This window comes from Myotis brandtii, unplaced genomic scaffold, assembly GCF_000412655.1.
Source record: "Myotis brandtii unplaced genomic scaffold, ASM41265v1 scaffold394, whole genome shotgun sequence".
Classification (NCBI taxonomy): Eukaryota; Metazoa; Chordata; class Mammalia; order Chiroptera; family Vespertilionidae; genus Myotis; species Myotis brandtii.
This window is the reverse complement of record NW_005365111.1, coordinates 636,957-650,845: the sequence shown is the minus strand read 5'-3', so window position 1 is coordinate 650,845 and position 13,889 is coordinate 636,957.

Here is a 13,889-nt window from a genome sequence, read left to right as displayed (position 1 = left end):
ACCTGCAACCCAGGTACATGGCCTTGACTGGTAATCGAATCTGTGACCCTTTGTTCTGCAGGCTGACACTGTAACCACTGAGTAAAGCAGGCCAGAGCTGCTTTTGATATCTTAATCATCACAACTAAAGAGCATAAGATACATGTATCATCATTTATGGTATAGAAATCCTTACATTGTATTTTTTTCATATTAGATTTAAAAAGTTAAAAAAACAACCTTACTCAGATCAACTTGCCAAAATCTGGCTTTAGGGGAATTTTTTTGAAGATAACTCATCAACAAAAACCACATATACTCTGCAGAAATTTTCTTAATAGAGAAAATAAGGTAATGCAGAGAAGCAAAAAGAATTCTTCATGGTGAAATTACTCAAAGATGATCACTGCTAACAATGCATTTTATTTTACTTTGTATCTATACATAAGTTGTGTTAGTTTGCTTTATATGGTTTTATTTATACTGTAATTTAAATTTGCATCCTGTATCTCCCCCTGCCCCAATTAAAATTTTAACTACTTTTCTATATTGCTTTAGGATAGATTTCCAGAAGAGGAATTACTAGATCAAAAGTTATGACTGTTTAAAAACGAAAAAAATATATATATTGCTAATACTGCTTTTCAAAAATATTTTACCAGTTAATACTTCAATCAGTCAGGTCTAATATTGCTTATTTCACCACTCCAGTGCTTAGATTGGGCAGTATGAATTTAAAAATATTTGTAATTGCAAACAATAAAAGTTTCCTTGCTGTTTTAATTTTCATTTCTTTCATATTTTGTGATATTGCACATTTTTCCATAAATGGATTACTAACTGTATCCTAGTGTATATTAAAACATACTTTTGCAGCTTGAGCCCTCCATTTAGAAGAAAAAATCCCTTTTCAAATAAAACTTTAATAGAGCATGTTGACAATGTGCTTTCTTTATTATAAAGATAATTTTTAGTTAATTATTAGGTTTTAACAATCATCCAGGTTGCCATATTGAAGTTATCGTCAAGATCTGAATGAAGATTTTCCAAAGTGTTTAATTAATAGAAAACAATTTATACTCTGGGGAAATGTGGCTTATTAAGAACTAAATGAGATATAGCTAACAGCATATGTATGTAGTTTGATTTCATTGAGTACTAATTAATAGATGGCAAAATAATAATAGAAATTTGATATTTCTGTCAGAAACACTTTTACTAAAATAAATTATCTTAAATATTTTTTTCTTTTCAAGGTATCATACACGTCGTAGGAAACTGAATCCTCCAAAAGACAGATGATATTGAGGTTTTCAGTAAAATGCTGTCCTGTTCTCATTTGCCATTTGAGAAAATGCAATCAGATATATTCACTACTATGTTATATAGTAAAATAATAATAAAATGTCTTTTCATCCATTAGAATGTGTATTTCTTTATATATATTAATTCTGGATTTGACCTTCTTATTTAGAGAAACCTACTTTATTTTCCTTTGAGATATTAGTCTTCTATTTATTTTTATGTGACTAGTATGATGAAATATTCTACATTATCAGCCACATATTGTTAGTAGAGTAAATATTAAAAATGTGCATGGTTTCCTTCTGAAGATTTTAAAATTGGCTTTAAAATGAAACTCAGAAAGTCTACTCAGAAAACATTTTATGTTTGGGAGAGAGGGGGTTGGCATCTAGGATATAATTAAATTAGTTACACTTAAATCAGTTACTACTATCTACTAGGTCCTTTACATACATCATTATTAAATTCTCACAATAATCCTCTGAAGAAAGAGCATCATCCTCATTTTATAGATAACGGGCACTAAGTGACCTACCTACCTAGCAAGTGGAAGAGCCAGGATCCAAACTGGTCAGTCTCCAAAGCTTTTTTACAGTGCATCATAACAACAAAGGGTGTTTTCTTTTACCCAGGAATGTACTTTGCTATAAAGACTATATTATGTAGATTGCTTGAAATTTTTTTTAGCTGTTTTAAATTTATGCTAGCTTTGGAACACATGCAATCAGTATCACTAACCTAGTGTTATGAGAATGTTAATAGTATATCCTGCTGTTTTTTGTCACTACTGGCTTATACAAGGGTGGGCAAAAGTAGATTTATAGTTGTTCATATGGAAAGTAACACAATCTAATATAATAATAGAAGAATATGCAAATTAGCCAGGACACTGTAATGCCACGACTGATCTACAAGCAGCAGAGAGCTACAGGAGGGCTGGGCAGTGAGCTCTGAGTGGCAGAGAGCTACCAGTGGCAGTGGGCAGGGTGGCCAGCTGAGGCAAGCAGCAGCGAGCTACTCACGCATGGATTCGTGTGCTGGGCTACTAGTAATTTATAACAAGATTTGGATCATTGTTCAGTAAACTATACCCCCACATCCCTCACTGGCTTACATCTTAAGTTAGGTTTTTCAACTCAAAGGAATGTCTCTTTGAGGAGTTGGCAAACTTTTTTTTTTTTCTGGAAAGGGCAAGATAGTAAATATTTAAGACCTGTAAGAATTTTTATGAGTTTATTTGAGCCAAACTAAGGACAATTGCCTGGAAGCAAAATCTGAACAGATTGAGAAAATGCTCCAGAGAATGGCAGTTTTGCACCTTATTTTATGGTATACATTACAATTAAAGGAGGAGGTGTAAGAGGGTTACATAAAATTCATTGGTGATAGATTAGGAAGGTGAGAAAAAGCAAAGCTGGAAAATCTCTGGGATGGGATAAAAAGTAAAAACAAATAGACACATACTTCTTTACACAGGTGGGTACAGGATAGTAAAAAGTCAACAATTAACACGATAACAATAACATAAGGGGATTTGTGATCTCCTGCTCTAGTGTAGGATTGTGCCCTGAAGGGTCTGGAAAAAGGAAATTATCCTGACATTCCAAAGGTATGTTATTATACATGCAAAATGACAATAGACAGATTCAGTTAAGATTAAGATTGACCATTGTCAAGGAAGATACAAGTTCAGGATATGACTACCTGCCATGACCTGCTTTTAGTAAGAAAGTTTTAATTTCAGACTATCCTATGTGGTTGCTTTAGGTCTCTGAGTTTGTAAGGCCTCCCCTGAGATTATCAGGTTTTGTAGGTGGCCCTTTTTCATCCAAAAGTCTTTGCAGTACATATGATCTCTGTTGTAACTACTCAAATCTGACTTTGAGTGCAAAAGTAGGCACAGGCATACATACATTAATGAATGAAATCAAACATGAATAAGCATAGCTCTATTACAATAAAACTTTAGCTATAAAACATGCTGGTGCCTGGCTGGTTAGCGCAGTTGGGTAGAGCATCATCCTGATACATCAAGGTTGCGGGTTCAAACCCCTGTCTGGGCACATATAAGAATCAACCAATGAATACATAAATAAGTGGAACAACAAATCTTTCTCCCTTCCTCTCTTTAAAATCAATAAATTTAAAATTAAAAAAACAAAAAACAACAACAACAGGCTGGTAGTATAAGAAGCTCAGCAGACTTTCTCCCTAGGGCAATAATAGAGGAATTTAAATTATCAAATTAGCCCTAGCCGGTTTGGCTCAGTGGCTAGAGTATTGGCCTTCGGACTGAAGGGTCCCAGGTTAGATCCGGTCAAGGGCGCATGCCCAGGTTGCGGACCTGATCCCCAGTAGGGGGAGTGCAGGAGGCAGCCAATTGATAATTCTCTCTCATCATTGATGCTTCTATCTCTCCCTCTCCCTTCCTCTCTGAATTAAGCAGCACATAGAAAATTATAAAACATTTATCTAAGAAGATCTACTAAATCTCAGCAATAAGAGTCAGTCTGTGGCATTTGAGCTATAAACTTTTCCCATTTTCTTCTCTCTCCCTAGCTGTGTGTTATGGTAGCTTTACTCTGATCACTCTATAATTTTACCTGACAGGAGCAGGATATATGCTTATCTCATGCCCTTTCCCAGATCTATATTGCTTAAGCTCTCTTCGGAGCAGACAAGGCTTAGAAAACTGGAGACTCTTACAGCCACCCACCTACTACTCATAGGGCTACGACCTTGCCCCATCAGTGACAGAGATCACTGTGCCTGATTGACCTTACCATTTGCTCATAGGGCAGAGATTGAACTCTGGGCAAAGCTTGTACCTCGTTGGCCCACCCTCCTGCTGATCTGTGATCTGGTCTTGAGGTGCTTGGTCATTATGCCTCAGGGCGTAACAGCTAATTAGCATATTCCTCTCTTATTATATAGGACTGTCACAATTTATTTCTATTTATGATGTGAGTTTGTTGGATATATTACTTGTTTTGTGACATTTTTTTCTTTGTTTCAGGCAGAATGACCCCCTTGAGTGTTTCCTGCATGAAGTCTTCTGGTAGAAAATTTCATCAGCTTCCTTATGTATTCATAAGTCTTCATTTTATTCTTGGGTGGTAATTACTCTCTTTCAGCAGTTTGGATATTGTTTTCACTCTATTGTGACTTGTAGACTTCCTGCTAAGAAATTCCATGTTAATTTAATGGGCTTTCCTTTATAGGTTACTTTCTTCTTTTCCATGGCTACCTTGAGAATTATTTCTTGTTATTTATTTTTGACAGTTTTAATGCAATGTGCCTTGGGAAGGCCTTTTTGGGTTGAGGTTAATAGATATTCTGTTTTCTTCTTGGATTTGAGGATCTAGCTCTTTCCATAAGTTTGGAAAGTCCTCATCAACTATTTGTTTGAATAGGCTCTCCTTTCCTTTCTCCCTCTATTCATCTTCTGGTATGCCTGGTATTCTATATGCCACCAAATTCAATAACCCAGAACAAATGGATAAGGTCCTAGAAATATTTAACCTGCCTAGACTGAAGCATGAATAATTGGAAATTCTAAATAGAGAAGCCAACAGTGAGAAAATTAAAACAACCATTAAAATATTCCCCAAAGAGTGAAAGTCCAGGACCATATGAATTCACTAGTGAATTCTTCCAAACATTCAAAGAAGATTTAATACCTATCCTTCTCAAACTCTTCCAAAGTATTGAAAACATGGTGAGACTTCTTAACACATTTGATGTGTCCAAGATGACCCTAATACCAAAACCTGGCAAGAATAACACACACACACACACACACACACACACACACACACACACACACAGCTACAGACTAATATCTTTAATGAATACAAATGAAAAATCTTAAACAAAATATTAGCAAATTAAATGCAACACATTAAAAATCTAATACAGATCAAAATTACAACTAAACTACAGAACAACCATCATTCAGAGCCACCTGGCATCTAGCTGAATGGAAAACCTACAACTTAGGATATAAAGAAGACCAGTAGGAGGGATGGAAGAATCTGGTTTACACCTACATTTTTTACATGGTGGATAAAAATTAAGGGGTTTTCTAAGTTTCAGAGGTCTTCACTAAGTAGTGAGTGGTCCTAGCCCTTCACCAGGTCTCCCAGCACAGGGTTCCAATGCCAAGAAGAGAAGTCCCCATAATTTCTGGTAAAAACCAACAGGGATTGTGGCTGAGTAAGATGAAGAGCTGCTGGAGTCCTAGGTAGTTCCTCTTAAAGGACTCACACAGAGACTTACTTGGAGTCACTACTGAGTTCCAGCACTGAGGCAGCAACTTGAAAGGTTCCAGGGACCTACAAGGAGAACTGAAGTGTCTGGTTTCAGAACTAGAGCTGGAGGGGCATCTTTATCCCAGAAATAAGTGCTGGCAGAGGCCATTGTGTTTTTTTCTGAGCCCTGCCCCCCACAGAGCCAGCAGGCAAGCACCATATATAAGTCTTCATCAACCTGGCTATTACTGTTCACCCAGTCAGGAAATTCCCTCACCCCCTTCCCCACCTCACCTATGGGCCCACCTAAGCTAATTCCAGTGGCCTTTCCTTATGAATAACCTGTCTTGGCTCATGCTTCAGACTTTCCTAAAATCTCTCAAAAAGAGCATCATCTGGCCTTGGCATACTCTGTACCTCCTGCTAAGTGGCCCCAGGCCTGGCACTAGTAGCAGCTGTCTTCAGTTTATAGCTTGGCCTCACCTGGGCACCTCCAAGTCAAGCACAAATAGAAGCCATCTTCAGATCACTCTGTAGTTTATGCCAACTGGCCCCAGGCAGACCACAGGCAGCAGCTGACCTTGGCTTGCACCTCCAGGGAAGTCGCAGACCCAGCACACACTGCAGACAACTTCACACCACATTTAAGCACCACCCAACTACCTAAACAAGTGCCACACTCAAGGGCTGGGCTCAGCAGCACCATAGCCCCAATGAAGTAAGTCTTGTTCTGTGGGATGGACCCCTGCACAGCTGATACTCTACGTTGTTTGTAGCCAGCCCTTTCAGCCCATTTAGTCTAGGGTAAATCTCTCCCATAACATGCCAACAGCAATCAAGGCTCAACTCTACAGCAAGAGGGGGTACACAGCTCAGGAAGAGTAGGGCTCACTTGTAGTGCCCAGTTCAGGTGAATGGGGTGGCTGTGTCACTGGATCCTACAGGTTACCTACTACATTAGGCTACTGTACCAAACCCAGGAGACATAGCAGCTCTACCTAATATATAAAAACAAACACAAAAAGGATGCTAAAATGAGGAGACAAGGAAATTTTTCCCAAATGAAATAACAGAACTAAACAAAAATGAAGGCAAAAAATATACTAGATGCAGAGTTTAAGACACTGGTTATAAATGGATGCTCAAAAACTTAAGGGAAAGTAGATGAACTTAGAACTTCAATAGCATTTAAAAAACAACATGGAAATAAAAACAGAAACACTCATAAATGAAGGAAACACTAACTGTAATGAAGAATAATTAAAGGGAATCAACAGTGGAGTAGATGAAGCTGGGAATCAAAACAGTAACTTGGAATATAAGGAAACATAAAACACTGAATTAGAACAGCAAAAAGAGAAAAGAATAAAAAAATTAAGATAGTATAAGGAATATCTGAGACAACTTCAAATGCACCAATATTCACATATTTGAGGTGCTGGAAGGAGAAGAGAGAGTGAGCAAAAAATTAAAAACCTATTTTAAAATATAATCACAGAAAATTTCCATAACTGGTGAGGGAAATAAACATACAAGTCTAGGAACTACAGAGAGTCTCAAACAAGATGAACTCAAAAAGGTCCACACAAAGCCACATCATAATTAAAATGCAAAGGTTCAAACAAAGAGAGAACCTTAAAAGCAGCTAGAGAAAAGCATTTAGTTACTTACAAGAGAGCTCTGATGGTCAACTGATTTCTCCAGAAATTTGCAAGCCAGAAAAGAGTGACAAAAAATATTCAAAGTGATGAAAACCAAGGACCTACAATGAAGATTATTCTACCCAGCAAAGCAATCATCTAGAATTAAAGGACATATAAAGTTCATCTTAGAAAAAAAGAGATAAAGGAATTTATCACCACCAAACCAATATTACATGAAATGCTAAAGGGTCTTCATTAAGAAGAACAACAACATAAAAAAAGATCAATGTTATGAACAATAAAATGGCAAAAAATACATATCTATAAACAGTTGAATCTAAAAAAAAACATATCTATAAACAACCGAATCTTAAAAGCAGAACAGAAACAGATTTATAGACTCAGAGAACATGTTGACAGTTGCCAGATGGAAAGAGGATTGGAGGTATGGGTGAAAAAGAAGAAGGAATTAAGAAATACAAATTGATAGTTACAGGATAGCTATGGATATGTAAAGTATAACATAAGTAATACAGTCGATAATATTCTACTAACTGTGTATTGTGTTAGATGGGTACAAGATTCATTGGAAAGATCACTTAGTAAGTAATATAATGTGTAATTACTGGGGTGCACACCAGAAACGAATATAATAGTGTATATCAACTGTAATTCAAAAATTTAAAATGATTTAAAATAAAAAATAATAATAGGACAAAATGATCAAATTGCTTTTATTCAAGTGTCATAAAGATGGTTCAATATATGCAAATTGATCAATGTAATGCACTACATTAACAAAGAATAAAATCATATGATTTCATAAATAGATGCAGAAAAAAACATTTGACAAAATACAACATCCACTTATGATTAAAATACTTTAAAAATGGCTATATGAGGAAAGAATATCAACGTAATGAAGGCTATATATGACAAACACTCAACTAATATACTCAGTGGTGAAAAACTAAAAGCTTTTCCTCTAAGATCAGAAGAAAGAAAAGTATGTCAACTTTCACCACTCTTATTCAACATAGTACTGGAAGTCCTAGACTGAGCAATCGGGAAAGATAAATAAATAAAGGTCATTCAAATTGGGAACAAAGAAGTAAAAATTATACTTTTAGTAGATGACATGGTTCTTTATGAATAAAACCCTAAAGACTCCACAAAAAAAAAATATTAGAAACAATAATAAATAGCCCAGCCAGCATGGCTCAGTGGTTGAGTGTCAACCTATGAAACAGGAGGTCACGGTTCCATTCCCAGTCAGGCCACATGCCCAGGCTGCGGGCTCGATCCCCAGTGTGGGGTGGGCAGAAAGCAGCTGATCAATGATTCTCTCTCATTGATGTTTGTATCTCTCTCTCCCTCTCCCTTCTTCTCTGAAATCAATAAAAATATATTTTTAAAAAGAAACAATAAAAAAATACAATAAAATCACAGGTTACAAAATCAATGTACAAAAATCCACTACATTCTTATATATTAAGAATGGAATTTCAGAAAAAGAAATGAAACACACACACACACACTTCTTTTTGCAATTTCAACAAACAGAATAAAATACAAAGAATGTGAAGGACAAATATATTGAAAGCTACAAAGTATAATTGAAAGAGATTGAAAAATACACAAGGGAATGGAAAGATATTCCAGGTTATATGAATTAGAAGAATCACCATAGTTAATATACCAATATTACCCAAAGCAATATACAGACTTAATGCAATACCCAGGAAAATCTCAATGCCACTTTTTATTTTTTTTAATTTTTTTTATTAAATCTTTATTGTTCAGATTACATTTGTTCCTCTTTTTTCCCCCCCATAACTCCCCTCCTCTGAGTTCCCACTTTGAATATTTCTTGCCATTCCCTTCTGGCCTGCAAAGTTTCTGTTGAGAAATCAGCTGACAGTCGTATGGGTATTCCCTTGTAGGTAATTGAGTCTCTTTCTCTTGCTGCTTTTAAGATTCTCTCTTTGTCTTTTGCTCTTGGCATTTTAATTATGATGTGTCTTGGTGTGGTCCTCTTTGGATTCCTTTTGTTTGGGGTTCTCTGCGCTTCTTGGACCTGTAAGTCCATTTCTTTCACCAGGTGGGGGAAGTTTTCTGCCATTATTTCTTCAAATAGGTTTTCAATATCTTGCTGTCTCTCATCTTCTGGCACCCCAATTATTCTGATGTTTGTACGCTTGAAGCTGTCCCAGAGGCTCCTTACACTATCTTCGTATTTTCGGATTCTTTTTTCATTTTGCTTTTCCGGTTGGGTGTTTTTTGCTTCTTCGCATTTCAAATCTTTGGCTTGATTCTTGCGCTCCTCTGGTCTGCTATTGGGTGTCTGTATAATATTCTTTATTTCAGTCCGTGTATGCTTAATTTCTAGTTGGTTCTTTATCATAGCATCGAGGGTCTCATTAGTTTTCGTGACTCTCTCCTCAAGTTTATTGACAGCTTCTAGCACATTTTTGCAAGCCCTCAAAATTGCGATTTTTAGCTCTATATCCTCCATTTCTGTCATGTTTTTTTGTCTCCGCATTTTTTATGCTTTCTTGGTGCACCCCCTAGTGGTCTTTGTGCGCAGTCTTGTTCTAGTTGAGCCTTGATTGTTGTAGTTAATACTAGAGGGATTTGACCACCAGGCCGACTGGCTGTGTGAATCAGCTGTGTCTGCCGCGGAAAACTTCTGTCCTCTGGGGAGGTGCTAATCTAGCCTTTGCCTGAGGCTATCCGGCAAATGGCTCTGCGCAGGGCTTGGGCGGGGCGGGCTCAACAGGGCGGGCGGAGGGAGCCGTTATGGTGCCCTCAGTCCTGTTCCCAGAGGCTCTGCTTCTCAGAACCCCCGGAACCGCTGCAAACCTCGGAGGGAAAGCTGCCTTCCAACTGATGCCAGACACTCCCGCTTCTCCCGTTTGGGTCCGAGTCCCCAGCGATTCGCCCGTATCTGGAGCTCAGAGTCTGAGACTCCCCCCTGACCGAAAACGACAACCGCGCTCTCAGCCACCAGCCCGCTTTGCGCGCGCACCTCCGCACCTGAGTTTTTTCCACACTGCGCCTCCTCTGAGCCTCGGTGTGCTGTTATTTTTCCTTCTAGTTGAAGAGTCTCTCCTCAGCCAGCCTTCCTGTGGTTCTGGGTGATGTCCGTTCCGTCTTTTAGTTGTATTTTTGAAGTGGTTGTTTGCGGCAGCAGTCTCCGGTGTTTACCTATGCCGCCATCTTGGTCTCCTCTCCTCAATGCCACTTTTTAAAATGAAATAGAATAATAAGAACAACAACAACAATTTAAAAAAATCATCAGATCGGTATAGGACCGCAAATGCCAAAAGCAATCCTTAGAAAAAAGAATGAAGCCAGAGTTATCACAATATGTGACTTCAAATTATACTACACAATGACGATAATCAAAACAACATGGTTTTGGCAGAAAACCAGACACATAGACCAATGAAATAGAATTAAGAGCTCAGAAATAAACCAACATGCATAAGGGCAAATACTTTTCATCAAAGGATTTAAAAACATGCAATAGAAAAAAGAAAGCCACTTCAATAAGTGGTGCTAGGAAAATTGGAAAGCCACGTGCAAAAGAATGAAACTAGGCCCTAACTAGGTTTGGCTCAGTGGATAGGGGTCCGGCCTGTGGACTGAAGGGTCCCAGGTTCGATTCCAGTTCAAGGGCATGTACCTTGGTTGCGGGCACATACCCAGTGGGGAGTGTGCAGGAGGCAGCTGATCGATGTTTCTCTCTCATGGATGTTCCTAACTCTCTATCCCTCTCCCTTCCTCTCTGTAAAAAATCAATAAAATATTTTTAAAAAGAATGAAACTAGACTATAGTTTGTCCCCATGTACAAATATTAACTCAAAATGGATCAAATACCGAAACATAAGATCTGAAAAACTGAATTACGTCAGAGGAAACATATGTCTTAATCTTATGGAACTTGGTTTTAGAGAAGATTTTATGAATTTAACCTCAAAGGCATGAGAAGTAAAGGTAAAAATAGATGAATTCATATCAAGCTAAAAAATTTCTGCACAGCAGAATAAACCACCAAAAAAACAAAAGGCAACCAACTGAATGGGAGAAGATATTTTCAAACATCTATGACATGGGACTAATATCAAAAATCATATAAAGAACTTATATAACTCAAAACCAAACAATCCAGTTAAAAATGTACAGAGGTTCTACCAGGGAAATTCAAATCAAAACTACAACGAGGAGTGTAAATCAGAGGATTAAAAATGGTGGCAGAATAAGTGGATACTGCACGGAATGCTCCCAGGTAAAATCTGAAATTAATACTAAAATACAGAAAAAATTTCCTGAATAATCAATGGAAAACTCACAGGAGAGAACCCTAATACCCAAGGACTGGAAGTAGAGACTGCATAGAGACTAGTAGGAGGGGCAGAGACAAGAAAGGGCTGGCTGGGCACCCACACACAGCAACAAAAGTCCCGTAGAGATGTCTCAGCTATGGGGGGTTGCCACTGAGAACTCTGGTCTAGTCCCCAAGCTGGGTTCCCCCAGCAGAGAGCACCAAAACTGAGAAGGGTACCCACATAACATCTGGTTGTGAAAAGCAGCTGGGTGCTGTCAGCCAGGGAGTGACAACTGAAAATTCAGTCATCCTCTTAAAGGACAAACACACAAAATTTCCTTTGGATCCAGCCACCTTGTGATCTGGCAGAGGGAGGGTGAAATGGACTGGAACTGTGAGAGCAGAAGCCGGGACTGGGGACACAGAGGATAGAGCTCAAAAGTCAGACACCCCAAGTTTCCTGGGCTGAGTCATTCCCTCACATAGTGGAGGACATCTTTCCCACATGGACATTTGCCTTGCCTTGGGGAAAGACAATTTCACACCCTATTGGAAAACACCTTGCCCTGAGACCACTTAAGAGACTAAAAATAACAATTAGCCTCCAGGCAGAAGCAACTGCCCCACCCTGTTAGAAAAAAAAAAACTTACTACACTGGAAGACGATTGCCTGCTGGGGGAGGGGAGGGGGCAATTGAAGTTAGAATCCAATCAGTCTGTAGGCAGAGGTAGTCTCTGGAGGCTTTGAGTCTTTGCCTGATCTACTTAAGCAGAAACAGCCTTTAACATTGTCCTGCACTAGAGATTGAGGTGTAGAGAGGATCTACCTCAGGGGTCCTAAACTACGGCCCGAGGGCCACATGTGGCCCTCCGAAAACATTTATCCGGCCGCTGGGTGTTTTTGCCGCCGCTGCCTGTTGCTTAGCAACCGACTCGTCCCAGGCCCGCAGTGTGCATGTGTGGAATGTGCGCCGCACTCTCCAACTCCCCTCTTTCTCTCTGTCTCTCGACCCCTCCTCTCAGTCTCAGGTGTGATCGGAGGAGTCACGAGCTTGCCTGTGCAGAGCCTGCTGCTGCCTGAGGACCGAGGTAAGAACAAGTTAGGATTTTTTTTTTTGAAGTTAGGATGTCTATTTTTTTTTTTTATTTTGCAGTTAGTAGGGCCTTTTTTTTTTGAAGTTAGGGGAGCCTTTTTTTTTATTTCAAAATAAGATATGTACAGTGTGCATAGGAATTTGTTCATAGTTTTTTTAAACTATAGTCCGGCCCTCCAACAGTCTGAGGGACAGTGAACTGGCCCCCTGTTTAAAAAGTTTGAGGACCTCTGATCTACCTAATACATAGTCACAAACCCAAATAGAAATCCAAATAGGAGACAAAGAACAACCCCTAAATGAAAGAACTAGAGAATTCTTTAGAAGAAGAGATAAATGAAGCAGAGATAAGAAATTTATCTGAAACAAAGTTCAAAGTAATGATAGTAAAGATGCTCAACAGCATGAAAAACAATATTGTAACTATGAAAAAAGAACAGCTTGAGATAAAGAATGGCATAACACAAATAAAGAACATATTGGAAGGAATACACAGCAGATTAAGGGAAGCTGAAGATCGAATCAGTGAAGACAGAGTTGAAAATATCACTCAATCACAGAACCAAAAAGGAAAAAAAAAAACAATTACAAAACTGGAGGGCACCTTAAGGGAGCTGTGGAACAACGTGATACATAACAATATTAGAATAGCATGTGTTCCAGAAAAGGCAGAAAAGGATAAAGGGACAGAGAATTCGAGGAAATAATGGCAGAAAATTTCCCTAACCTGGTAAAGGAAAAAGTAACACAAGTTAAGGAGGCACAGAGAACCCCAAACAAGAAGAATCCAAAAAGCCCACTCCCAGACATATCATAATTAAAATGCCAAAAAATTAAAGACAAAGAGAGAATCTTAAAGGCAGCAAGAGAAAAGAAAACTATTTCCTACAAAGGAGTTCACATAAGGCTGACACCTGATTTCTCATCGGAAACTCTACAGGCCAGAAGGGAATGGCATGAATTGCTCAAGGTAATGAAAAGCAAAGATCTGAGACTAAGTTTACTATATTCAGCAAGGCAATCATTCAAAATAGATGGTCAAATAAATAGCTTCCCAGACAAAAAAAAAGTCTAAAGGAGTATATCACCACCATACCAGCATTACAAGACATGCTAAAAGGACTACTATATTGAGAAGAAAAAACAGAGAGAGAAACCCAAGCATACAGAATTAAATGACAATAATTAACTACCTATCAACAATAACCCTAAATTTAAATGAAATAAATGCTCCAGTCAAAAGCAGTAGGGTAGCTGAATGGATACAAAAACATGGGCCAACTATAT